Source organism: Lontra canadensis, unplaced genomic scaffold, assembly GCF_010015895.1.
Source record: "Lontra canadensis isolate GAN:19392208 unplaced genomic scaffold, GSC_riverotter_1.0 scaffold12, whole genome shotgun sequence".
Classification (NCBI taxonomy): Eukaryota; Metazoa; Chordata; class Mammalia; order Carnivora; family Mustelidae; genus Lontra; species Lontra canadensis.
This window is the reverse complement of record NW_022631006.1, coordinates 19,928,998-19,941,671: the sequence shown is the minus strand read 5'-3', so window position 1 is coordinate 19,941,671 and position 12,674 is coordinate 19,928,998. Positions and strand designations below refer to the sequence as shown.

Below are 12,674 nucleotides of genomic sequence, written 5' to 3'. Positions count from 1 at the left end.
CGGCCTCTCAGCTGTCGCGCCCCGCATCCACTCTCGTTTCCGCCCTCCCAGGATCCGGCCCCCGGGGCCCCGCAACCCGAGCCGGTGACGGGACCCTGTGCTCTGCGAGCTGTCCTCCCTGAGGCCCTGGGCTCGGGAGAGTGTGGGTTGCTGCCCGCCGGCCGGCCGGACTTCCCACCGAGCGAGCCAGAAAGCGCGCAGGAACTGCTCCCAGGCCCGGCGCTCACTCCCCTGGGGCCGGGCCGGGGTCAAGGTCTCGGCTCCGTTCGCTCGCAGCGCCGCCCGCTGGCGCAGAGCCGGCGGGAACGTGCGGATGGCGGCAGCGCGGATGTCGCGCAGCCGGTTCCGCCGCCGCAGCCGACCAGGCGGAGACTGGGCGCCCGCGTGGCCCCGGCAGCCGGCCGGGAGGGGTGGAAGCCGCGGGCAGAATAACCGCCCCGGGCCGCGAGCATGTGCCACCCCGGGGCCTGTGCTCTGCCTGGTCGGGACGGAACTTTTTACGTCGCAGACGGAGCTCCTGAGGTCGCTTGGATTGGGACAGGCATGTGTGAAACCGCATCGCAGCCTCCGTGCAATCCGCTGGTGATGCAGCGTGGTCAAGAACCAATCCCTTCTGCAGGCAAGGCCAGGCAGGCAGCCCACCCCCACCCCCACCCCCGAGGAAGTCAGGAGTTCCTGACCTCTCCCCGTGACCACATCTCTGGCCCTCTGTTCCCTGAACCTGTTTTGAGGCTAGACTTGAATTCTCCCGCCTCTGACACTCACACCTACTGAGTGTCCATCTGTAGGGACTTAGGGTTGCCCTCCTGTCTTTGTCCTCCCCAACGACCCCCACCCCAGCCATCACCCTGTCTTCCCCAGTGACCCAGTCTCCCCCAGACCTTTCCTCAGCCCCGCCCCTGAGGCTTGACCCTCACCACAGGTGAAGCTCGCTTAGCTCCTTCAGCAGTAAGGCTGGTGCTCAACCCCACCCCCATTCTCATCCCTGTTTCCCTGTCTTCACGACCTTGTGGCTATTTCTGGCTCCCTATTCCCCCAAGGCTCCCCTGTCCATCCTTAATAGGGACTCCAAATACTGCCCTGTTTGTTTGGTCCCTGACTCGGGCCCCCAGCCCTCCTTGACTCCAGAATAACTGCCCCAGTCCAGCACAGAAGCAGCTTCTCCTGACCCGGCCTGATGAAGTTTGTGTGACCTCCTCTTCCCACTTGAGACTCCAGCTTCTCCCCTGCTCTGGGTCCCACCCCCAGCCTGTACCCTCACTTGTGCTCACAGAGCTGTCAGTGGAATCCAGACACCTGGCAGAAACTTCTCACCCTGTCCAGCAGCCCTCCTAGGATTCACAGAGCAGATTCAAGTTCCTGCTTTTTCTGCCCAAAAGGATGGAGCTCCATTTCTTAATCTCACCTGCTTCTGTGCTCCCTGCATCCTCCAAGGCTTTCCTGGGATAACGAAGAAGGAGGGGAGCTTGCCTCATCCTTCCCTCTGGCACATCCCAGGTTCTATTTGGTCAGCTAAATATTCTGACCAAAAACTGATATAGGAAGCAAGAGCTGGTCTAATCTTCAGAGTCTTGGCTGCCCCTGTTTTCTGGAGTTTATGATGACAACATTGCCACTTTCTGAGCACCTACTGAGTGTATCAAGGGACCCCCAGAAAGGAAGATCACCCCCCTTTCCCCTGGCTTGGCTAAATCCCAACCCTGCCATCAAGACTCTAGCCCCATGTAGCCAGGGGCTTAATTAAGAGCCCACTTTTATCACTTGCCATGATTTTCTCACTCTGTGATTGCTGTCTCCAGAAAGAGACAGAGATGTCAACTCCATCCCTATGATCAGCTCTGGTGCACCCCAGGACACCCCAGCCAGTCACATGCCAAGAGAGCGGGGGACTCCCCTTTCCAGGGGCACTCGCGTTGTATGCTATATAGATGGGTGCCCAAGAAGATATGGGGATGCAGGTCCCTCGTGCCCCATAAGGCCACCACAAAGCTGTTCTTGGCCTAGTAGTGAGGACACACTGTCCTGCCTCTGGATGAAGACAGGAGTCCATCCTTTCAGGGACACACACTAAAACAGTGCCTCTCCTATTTCCAGATTTTTTGCACTGGGAAAAAGGACTGGAGTAGAGTCCCACCAGGGGCTGGCTAACTTTTGACTTTGCCAAGAAGCTCACTGACAGTAAGTACCATCTACTATCAACATCATTTCATTTATAAATGAACTTTAATTCTAATAATATGGGAATGACAGTGATAAATTACAAACAGATTTTGCTTTTGAAAAAGCTTTTGTTTTGAAATGTTTGCAAACATAAAAATATTGCAGGAATAGTACAATGAACTCCTATATGCCCTTCCCTCATATTTACAAAGTACTAACATTTTGCCATATTTGGTTTATTCTCTCTCTCTGTCTCTCTCTCTACAAACACACACACACACACACACACAGAAAGAGAGAAAGTAGTCTCTATACAAATAAATTTATTACCTAAACTATTTAAAAGTAAGTTGCACATATGGCATCTCTTTTTTTTTTTAAGATTTTATTTATTTAATTGACAGAGAGATCACAAGTAGGCAGAGAGGCAGGCAGAGAGAGAGGAGGAAGCAGGCTCCCTGCTGAGCAGAGAGCCCAATGTGGGCCTCCATCTCAGGACCCTGGGATCATGACCTGAGCCGAAAGTAGAGGCTTTAACCCACTGAGCCACCCAGGCGCCCACATATGGCATCTCTTAACCTGAAATACTACAGTACTATTATCAAAATCGGGAAATTTAGTATCTTTGATACAGTACTATTATTGAATCTATGTACCTTCTTCAGATTTTGTCAGGTGTCCCAATAATGTCCCCCTCCCCCTGCTGCTGCAGCTCCCTCCTCCCTCCCTTCTTCTCCTCCCCTGCTCCCTCCTTTCCTCCTTCTCTTCCCTCTTCTCCACTTCTCCATTCCTCTCCCCCTCCCCCTTCTTTCTCTTCTTTCTCCTCCTCCTCCTCCTCCTAAGAGCTATTGTTTTCTCTGGTCCAGGATCCTGTCTAGGATCACATACTGCATTTAGCTGTCATGTCTTTTTAGTCTCCTTCAATCTGGAACAATTCCTCAGCCTTTCTTTGTCTTTTATGACATTGACTTTTTAAAATTTTAAGTACAGGCCAGTTATTATGTAGAATATCCCTCAGTTGGAGTTTGACTGATGTTTCCTCATGATCTTATTCAGGCAGTGCATTTTTGCCAAGAATACCACAGAAGTGATGTGTCCTTTCTCAGTATATCACATCAAGAGGCACATGACATTGGTTTGTCCTATTTTGAGAAATGTTAATTTTGATCACTTGGTGAGAATGGTGGTGACTGTGTTTCTCCACTGTTAAATTACTATTTTCCCCTTTGGAATTGGTAAGTAATTTGTCAGGTGAATTAACAAGTCTTTGAAATGAAATAAAAATGGCTTTTTGGAAAACTCATTCCATAGTCCCTGTTTTCCTCGTTTGCTCATGTCTGTTGAAAATATCTTCAAATTGGCAGTGATCGGGGCACCTGGGTGGCTCAGTTAAGCATCTGCCTTCAGCTCAGGTCCTGGGATCAAGCCCTATGTCGGGCTCCCTGCTCAGGGGAAAGCCTGCTTCTCCCTCTCCCTCTGCTGCTCCCCCTGCTTATGCTCTTTTTCTGTCTGTCTCTCTCTGTCAAATAAATAAATTTTTAAAAATATTAAAAACAGGGACACCTGGGTGGCTCAGTTGGTTGGACAACTGCTTTCGGCTCAGGTCATGATCCTGGAGTGCCGGGATCGAGTCCCGCATGGGGCTCCCAGCTCCACGGGGAGTCTGCTTCTCCCTCTGACCTTCTCCTCGCTCATGCTCTCTCTCACTGCCTCTCTTTCAAATAAATAAATAAAATCTTTAAAAAATATATTAAAAACAAACAAACAAAACAAGAAATCAACAGTGATCCATACACTGGCTCTTAAAAATCACTGCACGAGGGCGCAAGCAAATTCTTTATCTAACAAATACTTGAGTACTATATAGGCCATGTACCTCAGAGGAAAGAATGGTTTACAAGCAGGACTAATAAATAATATGATCAAATATGGCACACCTCTTTTATAGAAGGTCTCTGAACCTAACTTCGGATTTGCTGAATACACAGGGGACAGAAGAACAGGCTGAACAACACAATGAGGAAGCAATCACTACATCCAGAATCTGGAACATTCTGTAAGAAAGCTGGCCTGGGGCGCCTGGGTGGCTCAGTTGGTTAAGCGTCTTCCTTTGGCTAAGGTCGTGGTCCCAGGGTCGTGGGATCAAGTCCCACACTGGGCTCTCTGCTCAGTGGGGAGCCTGCTTCTCCCTTGCACTTTGTCTACTGCTCCACCTGCCTGTGCTCTTTCTCTTTGTCTCATAAGAAGATAAATAAAACCTTACCAAAAAAAAGAAAGCTGGCCTGCAATCTTCAAAAGGACAATGTCTTGGAAAAAGAAAGAAGAGACTAATCTGGATTAAACAGTGCCACAATTCATGAGCTTGGATCACACCTGATTTTTTTAAAAAAACTGTAATTAGGGACAATTGGGGAAATCTTCATATAGACTAATATTAGATGATACTATGGAATTATTGTTGGTTTTATAGTTATGTAAGGGAATACCTTTATTTTAGGAGATGTATGCTAATGTGTTTAAGGGTAAAGGGGTGTGATGTTTGCAGTTTACTTTCAAAAGGTTCAGCAAGGGACACCGGATGGCTCAGCTGGAAGAACATGCAACTCTTGATCTCAGTGTTGTGAGTTCAGACCCCACGTTGGGTGTAGAGATTGCTTAAATAAATAAAACTTAAAGGGGCACCTGGGTGGCTCAGATGGTTAAATGTCTGTCTTCAGCTCAGATCATGTGACCTCCAGGTCCTAGGATAAAACTTTGCAGAGGTCTTCCTGCTCCATGGGAGGGGGAGGGGGTTCTGCTTCTGCTTCTCCCTCTGCCTCTCCCCAGCTCATGCTTTCTCCCCACCCACAGTTCGTGCTCTCTCTCTCTCCCTCAAATGAATAAATAAAATCTTTAAAATAAATAAGTGAAACCTTAAAAAAAGGTTCAGCAGAAACTCATGCATATATATATAGAGAGAGAGAAAGAGCAAAGTTGCAAAATGTTAAAAATTGTTAAAGCTTGATAGAGAGTAGGGATGCTCATAGTACTATTTTTTTTTCTTTTTAATTTGACAGACAGAGATCACAAGTAGGCAGAGAGGCAGGCAGGGGGCGGGGGAGGCGGGGAAGCAGGCTCTCTGCTAAGCAGAGAGCTTGATGCGGGACTCAATCCGGGACTTGATCCTCGGACCCTGAGATCATGACCTGAGCCAAAGGCAGAGGGTTTAACCCACTGAGCCACCCAGGCACCCTCATAGTACTGTTCTTTTAAACTTCTCTGTGGTATTGGATTTTTGAAAATCAAAGATTGGAAGGAAAAATATATAGGTGTAATTGTGATTAATAAAAATAAAACTCCCTTTAAACTGTTCCTAAATTTATGGGGGGCCCAGGTGGCTCATTGGGTTGAGCATCTGACTCTTGATTTTGGCTCAGGTCATGATCTCAGGCTCCTGGGATTGAGCCCTGCATAGGGTTCCACACTCAGTGGGGAGTCTGCTTGTTTCCCTCTTCCTCTGCCCCTCCCCCTGCTCATGCATGCTCTGACTCTTTCTTTCTCTCTAAAACAAAATAAGTCTTAAAAGAAATGAAGTGTTGCTGAATTTACAGTATTTTTTTATTATTGTAAGTTTTCTCTAATAGTTTCTCCTCACTGTTACATGTGGAGAAGTTGTTCCATTTTTTTATATTTCAAAAGGCTCCTAATTCAGCCTAACTGGAAAGTATCTGGATAATATATGAGACATCCTACAAAGTTCATATCCGTTTTAACTTGAGTATTTATCCAAGAAAATAACCATGCACTTCTGTAAAGATTCAGCAACAGATTCGTTCATCCCAGTGTAACAATACATCAGTGAAGAAATTGCATATAATTTAAATGCGCAACTCTTTATTGCTGGTTAAATAAACTATGGCCCAACCACCTAAAGAAAGGAATATGGCATGGGCATTGAAAATGTTGTGAGATCCACCATGTGCTGACAATTGTTGAGGCTGAATGACTTGTGTATAGGAGCCCATTATTTTTCCTTAATTAAAAAAAATAGCAGAACAATGTTTAACAAGTGGAAGGATACTGGCACAGTATATTTAGCTTATGGAAAAAATAGTATGTACTGTCTAATCCTACTTTTGTTAAAAAAAAAAAAAAAAAGACTAGGAAAATATACATCCAAGTGCCCAACCTTTGTTATCTTTCTTGGTTGGGCTGACAGTTTTTATTTTCTCTTATTTCAACTTTCTAAAATTTATTGAGCGAGCATGAGTTACTTCTATATTAAGAAAGGACAATAAAAATGATGTTTGAAAGAACGTTACTGAATTACCGGAATGTTTTCTTCTGCCTAGTATGACCGAGCCCTACTGGGGTCCCCAGGGCCTCAACCAGAGGTGGTACCGTCCCCGGCCACAAGGTGGCAGTGCTGCTCGCTGAGGGCGCCTCTTTCGACAGAGCACCCTGGGAAAGGGGGGCCCACAAAGTGTCTTCTGCCACCCCCCACCCCCGTTCCCCTCTTACCATGAAAACACAGGAGCACTCCCTGAAAAAAAAAAAAAAAAAAAAAAAAAAAAAAAGACATCCTGGTGTATACGGGAGCTCCTCCCCTCTCTGAACCTAGGTTAGGTGTGCAAACAGTGCCAGCCCTGAAGATGGCAGGTTGGAAACATTCCTTTCCTTGGGGATACTGGGCGGAGAAGCCTTCCCCCGCAAACAGTTGTCTAGTTGTTTCTGGATGTGGCAGAGCCGCCAGATTGAGAGAGAGAGAGAGAATGTGTTAAGGATGTATTCTGCATGTTTTACTGATGGTGTCACTTTTCTTGTTCGTGTGAGTGTGTGTTAATATTTAGAACATGTTCTTTTATTTCAAAACAATATGGATAGAACGTTGAAGAAAACACAATATTTACTTCATATCCAATTCTATGGGTATTTTCTTCTGCTTTTCAGTCCACGCATTGTTCATCATCATACTGGAAATCCTTGCTATACCTTCCTTTGAAGCAGGATCAATGCACCATAGAGATATAATTTCAACAAATAACTTAACCAATATGAAGTATATTGAATAATGGTATCCTTTTGTGTTATGCTCTGTGGGCTTCTAAAAAAAAGTGCTTTATCTACAAAACAGTAATGTAGCTGTATTTATAAAATTGCTTCCCAATTAAGAAAGTGTCTAATAATTTATAAAAGTGGACATTTGCACAATGTTTTTTATAATTCATCTAGTGGCTTAAAGTATAAAAATGAATGTTTTTAGTACATTCACGGAGTTCTGCAACCATCACCACAATCAATTTTAGCACTCATTATACTGCTGTCTCCATTAGCACTCAGTCCCCATTTCCCCCACATTCCCTCCCCAAGATCTCAGCAAGGACTAATCTGTTGTCTCTATAATTTTACCTGCTCCAGACATTTCATATAAATGGAATCATATAACATATGTTCTTTAGTGACTGACTTGACATTATGTTTTCAAGATTCATCCATGTTGGGGCACCTGGGTGGCTCAGTCAGTTAAGCATCTGCCTTTGGCTCAGGTCATGATCTCTCGGTCCTGGGATCGAGCCTTGCATCAGGCTCCTTACTCAATGGGGAATCTACTTCTCCCTCTCCCTTTGCTGCTTCCCCTACTTGTGCTCTCTCTCTCTGTCAAATAAATAAATAAAATCCTTTAAAAAAAATTCATCCTTGTAGTCACATAACCAGTAATTAAGTCCTTTTTATTGCCAAATAATATTCCATAGTATGAAATTTTACTTGTCTGTTAATTGATGAATATTTGGGTTGTTTCCATCTTTTGGCTATTAAGCCAAACACTTGTTGTTATCTTTTTGGTCATAGTCTTTCTACTAGGGGTGAAGTGGTATTTCATTATGGTTTGATTTGCATTTCTGTGATGGCTAGGGGCCATTTGCATATCTTTGGTGAAATGTCTATTCAGATCCTTGGCTCATTCTTTAGTTGGATTATTTGTCATTTTAATACTGGATTGTAAGTGTTCTTTATATACATTAGATACAAGCCACTTATCAGACTTCTGATTTGCAATTATTTTATCTCATTCTCTAGGTTGTCTTTTTACTTCCCTGATAGTGCTGTTTGAAACACAAAAGTGTGCTTTTCTTTTTTTAAGTATTAGGCTTTTTTTTTTTTTTAAGATTTTATTTATTTATTTAACAGAGAGAGTAGAGCAATAGAAGGAGTGGGAGAAGCAGACTCCCCACTGAGCAGGGAGCCCGATGCGGGGTTCGATCCCAGGACTCCGGGATCATGACCTGAACCAAAGGCAGTCACTTAACCATCTGAGCCACCCAGGCGCCCCAAAGTGCAAAAGTTTTTAATTTTGATAAAGTTCAGTTTATCTACTGTGTTCTTCTGTTACATGTGTTTTGTCCACTCCAGGATCAGAGATTTCTTCCTGTATTTCTTACAAGAAATATATGGTGTTTAAGGTGTGAGGTGGGAGTCCAGTTCGTTCCTTTGTAACCCAGTTGTCCCAGTGACATTTGTTGAAAAGGTTGTTCTTTCCTTCAGTGAATTGTCTTGGCACCCTTGCTGAAAATCAACTGATTATAAATGTAAAGGTTTACTTCTGGATTCTTTTTTTTTTTTTTAAGATTTTATTTATTTATTTGATAGACAGAGATCACAAGTAGGCAGAGAGGCAGGCAGAGAGAGAGGGGGAAGCAGGCTCCCCGCTGAGCAGAGAGCCCAATGAGGGGCTCGATCCCAAGATCCTGGGATCATGACCTGAGCCGAAGGCAGAGGTTTTTAACCCACTGAGCTACCCAGGCACCCCTACTTCTGGGTTCTTTTTTTTTTTTTTTAAGATTTTATTTATTTATTTGACAGAGAGAGATCACAAGTAGGCAGAGAGGCAGGCAGAGAGAGAGGAAGGGAAGCAGGCTCCCCACTGAGCAGAGAGCCCGATGCGGGACTCCATCCCAGGACCCCGAGACCATGACCCGAGCCGAAGGCAGCGGCCTAACCCACTGAGCCACCCAGGTGCCCTACTTCTGGGTTCTTAATTCTATTACTCAGTGTCTATCCTTATGCCAGCACCACCCTGTCTTGATTACTATGAATTTATAGTAGGTTTTGAAATCATATGGCATGAGTCCTCCAACTTTGTTATTTTTCAAGATTGTTTTGGCAACACTGGGTCCCCAGAATTTCCATATGAATCTCAGAATCAGCCTTTCAATTTCTATTAAAAAAATTCAGCTGGGATTTTGGTGTTGGTTATGTTGAATCTGTAGATTGATTTGAGGAGCATTGGCATCTTAACCATATTAAGTCTTTTCATCCATGAACATAGGGTGTCTTCTATTAATTAAGTGAATGTCTGATTTTTTATTTTATTTTTACTAGGCAGGAAGCTAAAATATCAGATGGTTCTAGATCAGTTTCAAATATTTAGGTACCTTGAGTAAAGCCTCCTAAGTAGATGGGTGTCACTTGGCGTAGCTTGAGGATATCAGACCCTCCCTGTGCAGAATTGGGAAGTTGGGAAGAATAACTTGGGCTTGCTACCACAAATGCTGGTTTTCTTCTTTAAGAAAGCTTGGGTAAGCCTTCTCCTTGGAACTTACTTTCCTTACTTGTAAAAAAAGGAAACAACCATGATTACCTCAATCACTTCAGTAAAAAATTACTGAATGAATTTTTTTTAATATAGTATAAAAATAGACAAAAGAGGCTGCCTGGGTGGCTCAATGGGTTAAGCCTCTGCCTTCGGTTTGGGTCATGATCTCAGGGTCCTGGGCTCAGCGGGGAGCCTGCTTCCCCCTCTGTCTCTGCCTGCCTCTCCACCTACTTGTGATATCTGTCAAATAAATAAATAAAATCTTTAAAAAAAATAGACAAAAGATTTGAACAGATACTTCATTAAAGAAGATACACAGGGACACCTGGGTGGCTGAGTCAGTTAAGCATCTGACTTTAGCTCAGGTCATAATCCCAGGCTTTTAGGGTCACCCATGTAGGGTCCCCCACTCAGCAGGGAGTCTGCTTGTCCCTCTCCCTCTGCCCCCTCCCTTGCCCCTCCCCCTGCTCAGTGTCTCTCTTTTTCGCTCTCTCTTACAAAGAAATAAATGAAATCTTTACAAAAGATAAACAAAAGTGGCTAATAAACAAATGTAGATATGCCCAATATCATTAGCCATTAGCAAACATGCAAATTAAGACCATCATAGGGGCACCTGCATGGCTCAGATGGTTAAGCATCTGCCTTCAGCTCAGGTCGTAATCCTGGAGTCCTGGGATCGAGCCCCACATTGGTCTCCCTGCTTGATGGGGAGCCTGCTTCTCCCTCTCCCTCTGCTGTTCCCCTGGCTTGTGCTCTCTCACTCTCTCTGTCAAATAAATAAATAAAATATTTAAAAAAAAAAGACCATGATAAAATACACACCCACCAGCATGGCTAAAACTTCAAAGACTGACAATAACAGGTACTGGTGAAGATATGAAGCAAATGAACTCTCTTTCACTGATGATAGTAGTATTAAATGGCACAACTGCTTTGGAAAACAGATCAGCCTGCCTGCCTTCCTTCCTTCCTAAAAAGATTTTAAGTAGGGATGCCTAGGTGGCTCAGTCAGTTAAAGTCTGCCTTCTGCTCAGGTCAAGGTCCTGGACTTGTGGAATCGAGTCCCATGTCAGGCTTCCTGCTCAGCGAGGAATCTGCTTCTCCCTCTTCCTCTGCCCCTTTCCCCTGCTTTTGCTCTCTCTCTCTCTCTCTCTCTCTCTTTAAAGTAAATAAAGTCTTTAAAAAAATAAAAATAAAAAATAAAAAGATTTTAAGTAATCTCTACACCCAGCATGGGGCTCGAACTCACAACTCAGAGATCAAGAATCTCGTGTTCCTCCGACTGAGGCAGCCAGCCTCCCCAGATCTGTAGTTCTTTATAAAGTCAGCATACATAACATAATAGTAATTCCACTCTGTGCTATTTATCCAAGAAAAAGGAAAATATATATCCACAGAAAGATTTGTGCTTGAATGTTTATAACAGTTTTATTTGCAATAAGCAAAAATCATAAACAACCCAGGGACACCTGGGTGGCTCAGTCATTAAACATTTGCCTTCAGCTCGGGTCTTGATCCTAGGGTCCTGGGATCAAGCCCCACGTCAGGCTCCCACTCAGCAGGATGCCTACTTCTCCCTCTCCCACTCCCCCTGCTTGTGTTCCTTCTCTCACTGTCTCTCTGTCAAATAAATAAATAGAATCTTAAAAAATAAAATCAGAAACAACCCAATATCCGTTGACTGGAGAATAGGTAAATAAATTGCGGCACAGTCAATACAAATTAAAGATAAGTCAATAATTTAAAGGAACAGGGGTGCCTCGGTGGCTCAGTGGGTTAAAGCCTCTGCCTTTAGCTCAGATCATGATCCCAGGGTCCTGGGATTGAGCCCCGCATCTGGCTCTCTGCTCAGCAGGGAGCCTGCTTCGTCCTCCCCTCTGCCTGCCTCTCTGCCTACTTGTGATCTCTGTCAAATAAATAAATAAAATCTTAAAAAATAATAATTTAAAGGAACAAATTACTGATACACACAACATGCATGAATCTTAAAAACTGTATGCCAAACGAAGAAGCCAGACACAAAAGAGTACATACTGGATGAATTCATTTATATGAAACTCTGGAACAATCAAAACTAAGCTATCATTACAGCAGGTCAATGGTTTCCTGGGGACAAAGGGGGAGGGAGGACCAACTGCAAAGAGGCTTGGGGGAACTTTCTGAGGTGATGGAGAGATTCCATCCTTCTTCTTTGGAGTGGTCGTTGTATGTGTGTATACCTTTGGAAATACTCATCAAGCTGCTTTTAATGTACCTGATGTACCTTTAAATTAATATACTTAAAATGGGTACATTTTGTTATATGTACATCATACCTCAATAAAGTTGATTAAAAAACAAGTCCACACTTGGGGCGCCTGGGTGGCTCAGTGGGTTAAAGCCTCTGCCTTCAGCTCAGGTCACGATCTCAGGGTCCTGGGATCAAGCCCCACATCGGGCTCTCTGCTCAGCGGGGAGCCTGCTTCCTCCTCTCTCTCTCTTCCTGCCACTCTGCCTACTTGTGATCTCTGTCTGTCAAATAAATAAATAAAATCTTTAAAAGAAAAAATAGGGGAGGTTCCATAGTGTAGTGGTTATCACGTCTGCTTTACACACAGAAGGTCCTGGGTTCAAGCCCCAGTGGAACCAGGGGTGTGAGACTCCTTTCCTCGTGCACTAAATAAAAGAAAAAATAAATAAGTCCACACTCAAGAGGTGGCTATTACAAGAGCTCCAGGCATCTCTGAAACTTCTCTGTCTCAGGCACTTTACTGATTATTATAATGAATATTAGAAATGGGTTTTCATTAAAAACTTTAAAAGACCGTAAGGATTTATAATCAATAAATTAGTAAATGGCTCTGTCTGTATTGTTCTAAGAATCTAATGCGATAACATATATGCAAGTAGAGGTTTTTTTTTAAAGATTTTATTTATTTATTTGACAGACAGAGATCAC

At 44.1% G+C, this 12,674-nt stretch overlaps 1 long non-coding RNA gene and 1 other non-coding gene across 2 annotated transcripts in view; both read left to right on the top strand.

Moving 5' to 3' along the window:
• The first annotated feature begins 2,103 nt into the window (after positions 1–2,103).
• Positions 2,104–12,674, top strand: part of LOC116867263 — a 37,509-nt gene continuing 26,938 nt past the window's right edge. The window contains exon 1 of the long non-coding RNA XR_004382575.1: positions 2,104–2,178. This is a non-coding gene — a long non-coding RNA (uncharacterized LOC116867263). The remainder of the gene's footprint in view (positions 2,179–12,674) is intronic.
• On the top strand, positions 12,292–12,364 carry TRNAV-UAC. Its single transcript has one exon. It is a non-coding gene; the product is annotated as a tRNA-Val (tRNA).